The sequence below is a fragment of the Nycticebus coucang genome, chromosome 13 (genome assembly GCF_027406575.1).
Source record: "Nycticebus coucang isolate mNycCou1 chromosome 13, mNycCou1.pri, whole genome shotgun sequence".
Taxonomy (NCBI): Eukaryota; Metazoa; Chordata; class Mammalia; order Primates; family Lorisidae; genus Nycticebus; species Nycticebus coucang.
In genome coordinates this window covers 64,700,264-64,713,132 of record NC_069792.1, presented here as the reverse complement: position 1 = coordinate 64,713,132, position 12,869 = coordinate 64,700,264, and the positions used below count along the sequence as shown (strand labels likewise).

General features: G+C 39.1%; 1 protein-coding gene across 2 annotated transcripts in view; it reads left to right on the top strand.

The window, feature by feature from the left end:
• The window catches only part of NCALD (neurocalcin delta), a 489,836-nt gene that overhangs the window by 148,690 nt on the left and 328,277 nt on the right, over positions 1 to 12,869 (top strand). For both annotated transcript variants that reach the window (XM_053558841.1, XM_053558842.1), the window contains exon 2: positions 1,290 to 1,342. The gene's annotated coding sequence lies outside the window, so the exon portion shown is untranslated. The remainder of the gene's footprint in view (positions 1 to 1,289; positions 1,343 to 12,869) is intronic.

Genomic DNA, 12,869 nt, shown 5'->3' with positions numbered 1-12,869 from the left:
GCAATCCATTTGATGACCATATGAGAAAGTAATGTGAGTCTTAGGTGTTGACTGCCATCTTTTGCTGACACCTATTAGTAACATTTCCTTGCCAACATCAATAATTATGGAAAGTATCAAAGATAACACTCACTTGAGCACTGTTTTAAGAAATGCCATGGCTAAATCTTTTGACGGCATAGATGTCCATTGTTTGGACAATAATGTGGTTCCACATGTGAATATCTAAACCAATTTATTTCACATTTTAAAGATATTTTCCTTTTTATGGATGTAATAAAATTTTATGTCTAAATAAGTCTCATAGAGCTCTTCTAATAAGTATAGAGTAAAAATTATAAGGCTTAGTACACATCAATGTGTTACCATGTTTTACTTTTTTATTGGTATATAAAAAATCTATCAATTGTGTTTTTTAACAAGCAGCGAATCTTAATGAAATATGGTGGGAAGTTTATTAAATTATCACTATGAATCAAAAGGTAAGGTAGAAAGCCTAGGACTGAGGAATGGGTTTATTAATGCTTTAACTCAATAAATATTTATTAAGTGCCTTTTGTGAGAACATGGATGGGCTAAGCATCAAGGATTTAGCTATGAAGTAGACATAATCCTTGGGCTTACAGAAAAGATACAATATTCCAAGTAAGTACCTGTGTATATGATGTTACAAAGAAAAAAGTGCAAGTTTTTGTGGAGTGTTAATAGAGCTCCAGGTGGTCTAAGGCAGCGGAAGGCTCAGTCAGAGAAGGGATACTTAAGTGGAGAATGGAAGGATAAGGAGGAGCTAGTCAGGTGGAGGTGGAGGGGCAGGAGGAGAGATAGGACTGGCAGAGGGAGCTATGTGTACAGAACCTGGGTGTTGGCAAGAGGATGGACTGAAGCATGCCCAGAGTAGCTGGAGCGCAGAGGGTGGTACAGAGCTGAGTGGTAAGACTAGAGAACTAGGTGGCATTAGATGATGAAGTGTTTATAGGCGTGGCAAGGAGTTTGCCATTATACAAGGGGCAAGAGGAAGTTGTGGAAGGTGTTTCAGGAGAAGAGTGTCCTGCTCAAATTTTAGAATTATAACTCTGGCTGCTGTGCAAAATGAAGTGCTGTAAATCCTGGGCAGATGGAGGGGCATGGTGACCATCATATGTACTTGATTAAGGGGATGGAAGTGGGATAGCAGACGATATAAGGGAATCCTGGAGCAGGTGGTAATCCCCATCACTGATTGCCTTCTTCAGATATTATATCCTTAGTTCCTGATAACCCAAGACAATAACTTTCTTTATTTTTGACAGAGTGACTTCTTCTGACTTGAGCCTCTGGTGTGCTGTGAAAAATCCACCACCAGGTAAATAAAGAAAAAAGTTTTTCTCAGATTGATAAACCATGCTTTCTCCAACATTCCCCAAGACTAAACCCAGCATTTTGTTTAATTCTCAGTAGAGCCCAGTGAGTTAAGAGTTGTCTTATTTCCATCTTATATCTGATGAAATTGGGGCACAGAGAGGTTAGGCGACTTAATCAACACCCACAAAGATGTTCATCACAGCGTGAATTATTATAGCAAAATGAAGCAAAAGGAGAGAATCTAAGTATCAAGCAGTGGGCAAATCCTTTTGTGTTAATTATGGTGTGTTCATTTTCTAGAGGTATTTAAAAAATATTCTTTATCAGATTAAGACATTCCCTTCTATTCCTAGTTTACTGATGATTGTCCTTATCATAAATAGATGGACTTTATTGAACGTTTTTCTGTTGTCTACTGAGATGATCTAATGATTTTTATCTTTTCCCTGTTAGTGGCAATTTCCATTAATTGATTTTCTAATGTTAAACTACCTTGCATTGTTGAGATAAAACCGGCTTGGTCATGATGTATTATCTTTTTCTTAGCTTGATTTAATTTGCTAAGTTTTAGTCATGTGTGAGATTGGCTAAATTTTTCTTCCTGGTATTTTCTTTGTCAAGAGTGATTTTAAAAATTCTCTAAAATGTTTGTATCAATTAAAAACTTTGTTCTCTAACCAAGAGAGTTATGACTATTCTGATTTCTGTATATCTTTTACAATACAAGTTATTTTCTTTTTGATTTTTCATTTAAGCTCTTCCAGTGGGTATATAGTAGCATCATATTATAGTTTTAATGCATTTCACTATAAACTAATGAGGCCGGGCACCTTTTCATATATTAATTGGCCATTTGAATATCTTGTGTTGTGAAAGCCCTTTCAAGTTTAAAAAAAAGTAAAAAAAAATGAGTTGTCTTTCTTATTGAGTTGTAGACTTTTAAATAATGTGTACTATGTATTCTGTATTTGAGCCTTGGTAAAACATAAGTGTTGCAAATATCTTCTCCTTTTCTTTAATTTACCTTCTTACTCTCTTTTTATGAACTGAAATTCCTTTAAAACCCTGTAAATTGGCTGAGTGTGGTGGGCCCTAGCATCCTGGGAGACTGAGGAGGGAAGATTGCTTAAGGCCAGGAGTTCAAGACCAATCTAAGTAAGAGCAAGACCTTGCCACTACTAAAAATAGAAAAAGTAGCTGGGCAGAGTGGTTCACAGCAATAGTCCCAACTACTTGGGAGGCTGAGGCAAGAGGATCACTTGAGCCCAGGAGTTTGAGGTTGCTGTGAGCTACAGGGATGCATTGCACTCCAGCCTGAGCAATGGAAGAAAACTGTCTTTGGAAAAAAACAAAACAAAACTAAATTATCAGGTTTTTTTCTGTTGTAGTTAGCGCTATTGTGTCCTACTTAATGTATCTTGGCCTTATTTCAAGGTCAAAAAGATATTTGATGTTTTCTTCTGAGAACTGTGTTATTTGACCTTTCCATTTGGTCTGTGATCCATTTAGAATCGATTTCATTGGACACAGTGTGAGGTAGAGGGTCAAAGATTGATTTTTTTTCCATGTGAATATCCAGTTGTCTGTGCACCAGTCTGATAAACAGGACAGCACTATTTATCTATTTACTTATTTTGGTTGGGATTACTGAGGTATCATTAACACACAGTACAAATTATTCTCTTAACATGTATGGTTTGATAAGTTTTGACAAGTGTGTACAGTTAGGTAACCACCATCACAGTTAAAATGTAGAATGTACCCAACACGTGAAAGGGTGCTCCTCCAGCCCTTGACAATCACTATTGGATTTCTGTTCCTATGTTTTCGTGTCTTCTAGAATATATAAAGGGAAGCATATAATATGTAGCTTTTTATTCCAGACTTCTTTCACTTCACAGCTTTTTTGAGATTCATCCATGTTGTTCCAAGTACCAGTAGTTTGTTCCTTTCTATGACTGAGCAGAATTCCACTGTCTGGTACACCACTGTTTGTTTATCCACTCACCAACTGGTGACTGTTTGGGTTATTTACAGTATTTGACTATTACAAATATAGCTGCTACAGACATTCATAAATAGGCTTTCATGAGGGCATATGTTTTCATTTCTCTTGGGTAAGTTATTGTATCATATGATACGTGTAGTAAATATATGTTTAACATTATTAAGAGAATGCCCCAATTTCCAAAGTGGCTGGGCCATAGTACATTCCAGTCAGCAATATGTGAAACTTTTGGTTATTCCACAGCCTCTCCATCACTTGATATTTTTAGTCTTAGTAATTTTAGCAATTGGAGTTGGCATATAATATTATCCCACTGTAGTTTTAATTTTCGTTTCCCTAATGACTAGTGATGTTGAACATCTGTTTATGTGCTTCTTTGCTATCTGCACATCTTCTTGGATGAAGTATCGGTTCAAATCATTCTCCCATCTTTAAAATGGTTTGTCTTTGTGTTATGGAGCCATAATAGGATATATTCTGGACATAAACTATTTATCAAGTATGTGTGTTGCAAACACATATACTCAATTTCTAGCTTTTTTTCCTTTTTAATATTCTTAAAAGTGTCATTTACAGAGAAGAAAGGTTTAAATCTTGATGAATTTCCCAAGTGTTTGAATAGAAGAGTAGTTCTGTGTCCTAAGAAATCCTTGCTAAGACCAAGGATACAAAGATTTTCTTATTTTTCTTTCTAGAAATGTTATGGTTTTAAGGTTTACATTTAGTTATATAATCCATTTTGAGGTAATTTTTGTGTCTTATTTGAGATAAGGGTTGAGGGTTCACTTTTTATATGGCTGTCCAAATTTTCTAGTACGACATTGCAAAAAAACTACCCTTTTCACGTTTTAATTACCTTGGCACCTCTCTCTTTCTCTCTTCTCTCTGGTGGTATAACTGTATGTATGTTAGACTGTTCAATATTGTTTCACAGTTCTGAGATGCTCTTTTTCTTTTTTAATTAATCTTTCTCTTCAGATTTCAGTTTGGATAATTTCTATTGACCTATCTTTAAGTTTACTGATTCTTTCCTTAACCATGTCCTGTCTCTTGATCAACCTATCAAAAGAAACTTCTTCATTTCTGATACTACATTTTTATGTCTAGGATTTGTTTCATTCTTTCCCATAGCTTCCCTCTCTCTGCTGACATTCTCCACCTTTTCTTGCATTTCATCTTTCTTTTATATGAGAACCTTTAACATATTAATCATAGCCATTTTAAAGTCTCAATTTTGATGTCTGGGTTATCTCCCTTTCTAGTTGTTTTATCTTAACAAAGTTTTATATATATATATATATATTTTTGAGTGTCTTATAATTTTAGTTGAATGTTAGACAGTATTTTTAAAACAGCAGTAAAAAATCATATTGCAAATAATATTGCTACCCAGAGTCAGGCATACTCCTTTCTGTGAGGCTGTTGATAGGAGGGATTGAGTCAATCTTCTTAGTGGCTAATACCATTAGTAGTTAGTAGTGGGTTTGGGTGGGTTGGGCTCATAAGTGCTATACTTACCTTCAGTAGACTTCACAATTTCTCCAATGGTAGACTGAAGTGACTTGGTGTGCAAGAGGGTTTTTCTCCACATCTAAGCTCCATCCTCAGCTTTCAGCAGACCATCCCCCCACCATCCCCTGCTCCACAACAGAGATCTCTCTCGTGATTGTGCTCATCTTGTAGTAGCAAATGGCTCTCACTCAGCATGCGGTGCAAGTGAAAACTGTGGTGGTGGTGGTGACTCCATAGTTCACCTGGTCCAGCCTTGGTCTTTGGCACATCTTACCTGTCTGGGCCTTCGGACTGGAGCTTTGTCAGTGTCCCTGCTCCTCTTCGAGGCAGCCAATCCCTGCCTCTCATCTGTGGGGTGTCTCAGGTGGTAACAGACCTCTTCTTTGTATCAGTGGCAGGTACTGAACCTCTATGGCAGGCTTTGCTTCCACCTCTTCCCAAGAATCAGTGGAGTTTTGCTTGGGCCTTGAGGCTGCTAAGGTTTTTTGGTCCTCTCCCAGTGATTGTAAGCTTTTGCTCAATTTGAAATAGAGTTCTGGGAAGTGGATGGACTTTTTTGTCTATGCCCCACTAAAGGGAGTACTCCCCAGTCCGGGGGCCTTGGCCCTCATCTTTCTCATGATCATTCATTGCAGTCCCATGAAAGGCAATTCAGAGGGAGCTTGGACTCCTTTCATGTTTAAGAGGTTCCTGGGGATTCTTTATTGCAATGCTAGCCCCCACTTGCCCTTTAAAAATTTATTACAGCCATTTTCTTATTTCTGCTGTTATGAAAGCCAACTCTTCCTACTGGGCCCCGCCAAAGGTGCTGGTTTGTGTGACACCTGCTTCTCCTTACAAGGGCATGTCATTCGTGGTAAATTTAGTTCATCTGGTTGTCTTGTCACCTTAGCTCTCTAATGGGCTCGATATTAGTATGATTTTGTTGATTTTGCCACTTTTTCTTGTTGTTAGGATGGGAGTGATATCGCTGTGGCTTTCTGTATCTTAAGTGAAAGCAGAACTATGGTGTATCTTTTTAGGGTCACTGGTTTAAAGGAAAAGTTTGTAAATAAAAGTGCCAGTCAGTCAGGAATGAATGAAAATGGAATCAAAAGAAGGCAATAAAACTACAGTCCAAAACGTAATAGGAAATCTGAGAGGATTTACATTGTACTTATTTTGGGGGTTGACTCTACTTGGCCTTCTTTTTTTCCATCTCAGGAAATGTACGACTACAATACCTAGAAGAGCACAATGGAACAGCTTTCTTCTGAGTTCTGGGGTAAGGGAGAGAGGAAGATTTGTTTCTTCCTGCCATAACTGCCTTCACGAGAGGGAGATAAGAAAGAGAAATAAATGGAAAAAGTGAGAACAAGACAGGAAAGACACACTGCAGAAGTTTGTATCTTCTCAGAAGAGAGGGTCTCAAACTTAAAGCTTCTGAAGAAGGACTACTGATGTCCATGAGACCAAGGACTGTATCATCCTCATTCCAGACAGAACGTAGTGACCCTTTAGCCATCTCAGGAACAGTTGCCTTCACTTTTAGCTTAGATATAGTAACCTTCTACATCCTACCTCTACTCCAGGATGGCTCAGGGACCAACAGCATCAGCCCCACTGAGATCTGTGAGAATGCGGAGTCACAGGTCCCATCGCAGATCTGAGGAGTTGGAATCTGCATTTTAACAAGATCCCCAAGTGATTCCTGTGCGCCAGAATGTTTAGAATGCACTAGCAGCAGTATTTTACATAATCACTGTTTCTATTTTTCTTGTAGTCAGCTGCGCTTTTAATAATGAGATCAAAATCCTTCAAAGTCAAAATATTGTGAAGGTAACTCTAAGCATAACCCATGGTATAGTGCACAAAGTTAAGGCATTAAATGTACTTTCTGGTTAAATTATTCAACTTAATTGAACAATTATCATTGATATGCATATTTAAAACTTCTTATTGTTCAACTTCCTCTTTGAGCTTTCTGTTCCCAACATTCAAAAACCTTGACTTTTTCTTGTAGCAGGGATTTTTCTGGTGCTTCCACTTACAAAGGGATTTCTTAGACATACAGCTGTGGTTTGAACATTTGTGTCTCCTCAAGACACCCCCACCCCTGCCCAAATTTCAATTTATGCATTGAAACCCAACCCCCAGATTGATGATTTTAAGAGGTGAGGGTCCTTGTGTTGGGAAGTGATTAGATTGTGAGGTTGGACCTCTCAGGAATGGAATTAAAACCCTTATAAAGAAGCGTAGGGGAACTTGTTTGTCCCTTCCACTACATGAGGACACAGTGAGAAGGCTTCATCTATAAACCAAGAAGAGGTTCTTCACCAGATGCTGAATCTATTGGGTTTTAAGGCAGCTGCCTGTCTCCTAAACTGTTGGGGTTTTAGGCAGCTGTCCGGGTCCTTGGTTCTTGGAATGCTATTGGTTGAAAAGTGATTTGATACCCCCAAATAAGGCAAACATGAAACAAAGTTTATTGAGGCAGAGAAAAATAGGCTTACAGAGTCAGAGAGTTTATAAGCAGGATAGATTTGCCAAAGACAGCAAATGGGCCTCCATGGCCAAGGCAAGTAGGCAATGAGGCAACAGTTACAGCCGGTGGTTCTCTTTTATACCACCTGGGTCAGGCCTACCTTGTGGTTCAGAGGTCAACCGTGGAACCAGTCTTACTGCAGATTGAGACCTCTCATGAGCCTCTCTGAGAGCCAATGGCGGTGTGTGGACAGCATGATAAGGCATAAGGCTGTTCTAGGTCACTTTAAGGCTGTATGAGAATTGTTAGGCTAGAGAGTCTTCTAAATCCTTCTAGAGTTGACATGCTAAGTTCTGACTGGTAGATTGTTAAGACAATCTCTCCTCCATTGGTGTGAGCAATCACTTGGGACAAAATTAAGTTGGGTAGTACAGAGATGGGGGCCTGGGGTTTCCACCTTTGACTTCCTTTCCAGGAGAGCAGTTCCTAACTAGCTACTTAACAAGTTTCCTTGATGCCTTGATCTTGGACCTCCCAGCCTTCAAAACCAGGAGAAATAAATGTGGTTCTTACACTACCCAGTCCAAATGAACCAAGCCACCTAAGAAGCCTGCCTCCCTGGGGCAATTCTGCCCTTCCCTCTATCTTGGTTTCAGCTCAAGAAATAGATTCCTGTATGAAGCTGAATTGATGTTTCGAAACCTGGCCCACAGGGTCCTAGCAAGATTCTTACCAAGATCCTCAGCTTTTTAATCTTCCCAACTTTGACTGCATAGTAGCTTGTGATGCAATGACAAGAGTGTGCTGCTGAGATGTTAGTTTTCTCATCTTTCAATAAGGCTTAATTTTAGATTTATCTCAATTCTGTAGTTATTCTCTTTCCTTTGATACCATAGAAAATACGAGCCACAACTACTGAATTAAATCGCCTGCTTTCTGCTTATCTTTTCCTTCATTTTTGGATTCAGATATTTTAAACCCTTGCCTTTCCCCTCTTAGTGAAAGGCTTGGAGTCAAAAAGCTCTGGTAACATCATCAAATTGTTTTTAACATATCTTGTTCAACTTGGGATTATTACATATATGTTCCCAGCAGGTAATCAGAGAAGGGCACGAAGTCATGCCTTCCAGCTCAGTCAGCCCAGGCAAAAAGTTGTCCTGGTTGCTGTGGCCAGCGAATTCTGCTTTAATCTCAATGCTACTGACTGCAAGGGAAGCTGGGAAATGTATCAAGTTGGGTGCGTTCCTGCTGCAAAAGCAATTGGGGCTGAGTTTGCTATGGTTAGAGAACTAAATGCAGACATCAGACCAGCAGGGAGCTAAATATTAGCTTTATGACCAGTGGTGCTGGGTTGGAGAATGAACTTAAATTATGAACACGTTCAGCTCTGATTAAGCTCCTATTAATTTTATTGCTGAAATCTTCTTTTGTGGAAAAGACAGACAGATACATGTTGCTGAGATTAGAAATAGAAAGGAGGGTGCCAAGCTATCATGTACTTGGTCTCAACGATTCAAGAAATCACTCCCTCGAGAGGGAGAGAAGGAATGTAGTGAAAGATAGGAGTCACCTTCTGATGGTTCCAAGAAGACAAATAATTTTTTTTTATGCACCTAGGCAGGAAGGTTGGGAAGGAGAGAATGATGTTCTCTGTAATAATTGTTATGATGGTGTGTATGTGTTTGAGAGTGTGTGTGATTGTTATGTATAATTACAAACTGTGACAACTAGGTTATATTCGTTACTTTGCATGGTTTTCTCAACCCCTACTGGTAGTGACCTTGTAGTGTGGATAGTGATCTGTTATGGTAGCTAAAGAGAAAGAATTCATGTGTCTGGAAGTTGTGATGCCCTTGTAAAGGAGATGGGCATGAATTACTTACAGATCTTAAAGAATATGAGACTTGTTCCAGGTAAAGAGGAAGGGTGACTCAGGGTAAACTAATAGTGAGGGCCATAGCTGGAAGACTTTCACCTGCTTCAGAGCCTCCCTACAGGATCTTCATTAGAGCTGTCTGTACCCCCCATCAGAAATCAGCACGTGAGCAGGCATAGACCGGGCATCTGCTCCTGTGATTTTACATTCCTTGCACCAGAGTAGTGTTTGGTGCAGGCATACTGGGTATGCAGCAGGCTCTGGCCTCTCCCTGGGTCCTTGTCATCCTTGACTCTGGCTGATTTGAAAACTCGTAAGGACTACACTGGCTCCCTGCATAAGGCTTAGCCCAGGAGTTTGCGTTGACAGCTAATTGTCATCACTGATTGCTTTGCTGACAGTGCTTTGTGGCTATTTTGGTTTTTCTTGAGAGTTCCTTAATTAGAGAAAATGACATCATGTGCTGTCCAATCAGCCTCTTGTTGGATATTATTACATTTGTAGGAGAATTAGTGACATTCGGGTTTGTTCCTGCTAAGCTGGTGTGCAGCTTTTGGCCTGCGGCACAGTCTGTTTGGAAGAGCAGTGGTCTCCAGGCAGCTCTGAGATTGGTTTGCCACTGGCTTCAGGGACAAGCACTCTGTGTTCCCAGTGTGGGCTCCAAGTACCTAAGTGCCCATTGAGAAAATGTCCCACTGAATTTTGTGCCTCACAGTGGCCATTGCCTTGATAGAATGTTAACTTTCTTCTCTCTGAAATGAGATATTTCTGGATTGCTTTGACATTTGCCTTTCTGGCTAACATGGAGAGACCTTTTCATGTTTCCATGGGAGAAATACATGTATGACCTGGGGGGTGACTTCTACTTAGTAAAGCTTTAGAGGTGATGTCCCAGGTAGTGTAGTGAGATCTCAATACATCGCTTTAACTAACAGGAAGAATGATCTTAAGTGAGAAAATATTTTCACTTATAAAATAAGTTTGAAGAGTTTTACAACTCTGAGCTTCATAGAATAACTTTTACTAGGTGCTTTTTAGGTAGCAGTCCCTTCTGAGGCTATGGTTTTGAAGACTTTGTTTTGGAATCACACATACATACTTCATGTGTTTATTTACACACAAGCTAAGTATGAAAATTTTAAAAGTAAGATTATTTCTCAAATGTATTGATACTTTTATTCCTTATTTCTGGCACTAATTCATTTCATCAAAGATTTATAGAGCCTTGAGGAGTGCCCTCGAGCTTACCAAAGCTCTCAAGAAACTTATATCCTGACTGGGAACTTAATATTTTCAAGTGGGCCCTCGTGGCTTCCTCCAAGGATGCATGATTTTTTTCCCTGGAGTTCTCAGTGTTGGAACAGAGAACAAAGAATGTAGGATCGATCCAAGGTTGGGAAGACAAAGGACAAGGATATTGAGGATTCTATGGAAAGTTCATAAAGGGCCAGGCATGACATTTCTTTTGTGTATCCTTCAGCTCTTGGTTCAGTGTGATCCTCAGAGTGCATGCTTTAAAATACATTCTGAAGAAATTCAGCTTATTCATGGGATGTATGCAGATCACTTAGTTTAATTATCAAATTTCTTTCACCTACATGATAGAGATGCTTGTTGGTTTGTGTGTGACAGGTCCTGATATAATCTTACCTTGGCGTAAACACACCTGCATACACCACAGAGCAGAAGAGGAAGTCCCCATCCAACGACTGCTCATTGCTTTCAAGTGAAGGGAATTTTGTTTCCTCTAAGGGAGACAGTCTAGGGTGATTTCAGAGGGTCTCACATGCTGGTAAAGCTGAAAATGTTGTTTCTTTCTAGAGTTTGACTGTTCTCCTTTTACTCTTTCTGGCGAAGTGCATTCGAAGGCCCAAATGAGCAACTTAACCTTCTTTCTGATCCTCTTCCTGTTCAGCTAGAGATTTACCTTTTTCTTGTGATTATATTTAACCGTTGTGATCCTTGTAAAAAATGTTCATGATTGAAGTCGTGGCAAAAACTAGGAGGAAAATTTAGTTAAAAAGAAAATAAATTTAAACAGCTCAAATTTTGTGATGGTACAATTACTTTATATTTTTGGAACTTTTATAATTAGCCTGCTATCCCTAGATGCCACACCCTGTGAGTGCTTTGAAATAGTGTCTTATATTCATCTTGGCGACCATAGTGGGCTTTATAATTGTCTGTGTACCTGAAGTGACTGTGTCACATGTCCAGTGCAAACATACCAGCAAGTCTATTATAAAAATGCTTATTTTCTCAGGTAGCATTCTAAAATTCCTCAAACTGTATCCCAACCTGGCAGACTTGACCCAAATCACGTGGTTACCATGGCATCTAAAGACAGCCCTTAGAAGCTCATCAGCTTCTCCAGACAGAAAGATAGTAAACTGTTCCAACAGAACATTTTCTACCTTACAGGCTTAAGAATAAAAACTATATTTATCGGAAACAGCAATTCTGATTTTTGAAACTTCTCTCAAGCATAATCTTTTCTAAGACATTTGCTGAAAACTGCTCACAGGTTTATAGGCTCCAGCACTGACTCATAGCAGCTTTTTTTTCATCTCTGATCTGGAAGTTTCTGTTTGAATAAAATAAGAAATGTGAACGACCCCAGCTAAGAAATCCCTCTCAATGTCAGAAAAGAGTTGCAGTAACTAGGTCTTCCTGGTTATTCAGAAAGACCTAAGTAAAAAATGGGTCTGCCATGAATAAAATGGTAGGCCCGCTTTCTTCACAGGCAGTATCTCTCCTTCTGACATAGCTCTTTGAAGTTAATCTAATTCTCATTAATTGCTAAATGCAAAGCAACAGAGCTTAGATCTTTGAAAGGATTGCTTTTTATAAAATCTTATTGTCTGAAATTTCTGCTTAATGGAAAGGCACTGGACCACCATCTTTTTGTCTTAGAGTTAATATACAGGGACTGTTTAAGTCATTAATTTCTACTGCTTGGCATTTGTATAACACTTGGGAGTATTCAAAGAACTTTTGCATCCACTGTTATTTGATCTACAAGGGAGTAACAACCCATGTGAGGCAGGGAGAAAGTTTTTTTTTTAATTTCCTGTTTTTACTGGTTTTGTTTTTTGTTGTTGTTGTTTTTTGAAAGAGGGGATTGTTGAGGGCATAAGGGAACTAGAACTTTACCTCTTCTCTTTTAGTTTTCCTTTTTTTCCCCCTGGACCTGAGAATTAAATAGACATAAGACAGATGAATAGGAGGAAAGCATACAAATTTATTTAGTACAAGTTTTATGTGGTACAGGAGCCCTGGTAAGGAAATAGAGACCCATAGATGCAGTCAGAGTCTGTTCCCATATGCAGAATTGGCGAAGGTTGTCAAAGTGTGACAAGGCAAAGGGGCACGAGCTAGGTAGTTAATGTGACTTTCCTTCGGGGGCGGGGGGCATCTTTCACATTTCACCTCCTGCTTTTAAAAAACAGAAGGAAGGTCAGGATGATCTTGCATGTGCTATTTTTTTTTTTTTAAGTGTCTTTAATTCAAAATAGTCAATATGCTGGAGCAGCGTGTTTTGGAGTGGCACATTCCTAACTCCTTCAAGGGTCAGAAAGACTGTGGCTCTTTTAAATTCAGTTCTTACCAGGAGCAGACTTAGAATTAGACCCTGCTCTTCCTATTCCTAATTCAGACTCAGGGTTGCC